The sequence below is a fragment of the Labrus mixtus genome, chromosome 14 (assembly GCF_963584025.1).
Source record: "Labrus mixtus chromosome 14, fLabMix1.1, whole genome shotgun sequence".
NCBI lineage: Eukaryota > Metazoa > Chordata > Actinopteri > Labriformes > Labridae > Labrus > Labrus mixtus.
Genome location: NC_083625.1, coordinates 15,454,392 through 15,456,378, shown reverse-complemented (window position 1 = coordinate 15,456,378; position 1,987 = coordinate 15,454,392). Strand labels below are relative to the sequence as shown.

Below are 1,987 nucleotides of genomic sequence, written 5' to 3'. Positions count from 1 at the left end.
AAGGAAGAGAGGGAGAAAGAGAGAGGGAGAAGGAATATATATATATAGAGAGAGAGAGAGAGAGAGAGAGAGAGGGAGACGGCGTGAGGTCCGAGCAATTAAGGTTCCAATAGATCAGTGAAGCTCTCCCCTGGGGACGTGTGTGTGTTTGAGTGTGTGTGTTTCATTTAGCCATTCTTCACAGCTTTAAGAATCATTGAAGACCAATTATGGTGCTTAGGAAGTGACATCAGCCGCAGTAGACTACTTAAATGATGCAGTATGTCTGAGACCCCCCCCCCCTCTTCTTTTTCCTCCCCAAAACCCAACCTTCTACATCATCTTCTTGGGTTAGAACTCAAATCATCTTTTTCATCATTAGACGTCCTGTTTTTTCCAATCTTGGGTGTTTTTGCTTTCTGCCTATTGGAAGAAACCTCCCTCTACACACACGCGCATACACACACAAACACGCACATGCACACACTATCCCATTTACATCCCCAATTATGTAATAGCCTGAGTGAAGTTTCTGTTTCTCCCCGCAGCAGCAGAAGCAGCAGGAGCAGCAGCAGCCTCAAGATGGAAAACTGGGTCTTTTGCGATGCTGCTGTGTTCTCCAGGTTAAAAGTGGGTGCAGATGCTTATTTAACTATACCAAATTACCCCCAAAATTACCACCGCTTATTGTTAAGGGTCAAGTGTACCTTCAGGGTGGTTTCAATAGTGTGATGGTGTTCTATAGACTGCTGTTTGTAACCTGGAGGCATCAGTGAAAAGTAAATACAACACTTAATGAGTCATGGATGTTTCACCCTGGTTCTCTAACAGCATGTTGGGCATATCTAATGAGCTCGACAAAGGCTCTGGGAAAATGAGGCCAATCTGAGACACAAAATCGTCGAGGTTTCCTTTAATTCTCACACAGAAATCATGTTGAATAGGTGGAAGTCTGATGAAAATATGCATGTCTGTGGCTCAGATTCTTTGGCACTGTCCATGGTGCTGAAGGGCTTTCTCAAGTAGAGGCAGGACGAATGAAGGTTAAATGATCCGCGTCATGTCAGCATTTATGAACAACCCTAACCTGCATCACTACAAAATTGGCAAAGTTTAAATTAGATTTAAGATTGTTCAAAGGCACACCAATTGTCCTCAGAGAGAGTTAGAGGGTATTTCCTTTTCATACCTCAGCCCTCATTCTTTAATAAATCCATGAATGTCATTTAAGAAACACAAGACAATCAATCTTGTGAAATACAATTCAGGGAGGCTTGAGAAGCCCTCCATATCATCCAAACACACACTTACACAAAAGCCACTTTAATGACCACTTTCTGACTATTTAAAATAGTCAAATTTACTCATTAAAGGCTTTATATGTGATTTTTTGATCCAGCAGATGTCGCCATTGAGCACCATGAAACCAAAACAACTCACACTGCATTGTTGTGTTAGCATGCTAATGCTAGTGATCTTTATTATGCTCGTATCTTCACACTGCATGTCAATTTATCTGAAATGACCGTGATCTAGAAACACAGTTAAGAAGTGAGTACAGTATGTTATTCTTCTTTTCTCTAGTTCCTCAATTAAACAACTTTTATTCGCGAGGGGAGGAGTCAGCTGCCGTCCCGGCAATGTCAACAAACTGAAAATATGACTCGGAAAGCATCACAGACAGTGGGACTCGGGTGTTACACCCATTGTAGACAGTCATTACTCACAGAGTTATACGCATATAAAGCCTTTAATACAGAGATGTAAAAATAATCTAAAAATCTAAAATCCAACATAAAGCATGACCGCTTTGTAAGTTTAAAATGTAGGATAATAAATCACATATAAGCAAACAATAATGATTTATTACCTCATAAAGTCTAAGGATGATATCTTTTGTAGTCTTTTATCTGGATGTACATGGATGCCGGAAGCAGATGATTATGTGACAACCAGAAATGTTAACATTTATTTTAAAAAACAAACAAACAAAAAAACATACATTTTC

General features: G+C 39.9%; 1 protein-coding gene across 3 annotated transcripts in view; it reads left to right on the top strand.

Annotated features, from left to right (window-relative positions):
- The window catches only part of LOC132988184 (methyltransferase-like protein 27), a 144,673-nt gene that overhangs the window by 107,185 nt on the left and 35,501 nt on the right, over positions 1–1,987 (top strand). The gene's annotated exons all lie outside the window — the stretch shown is intronic.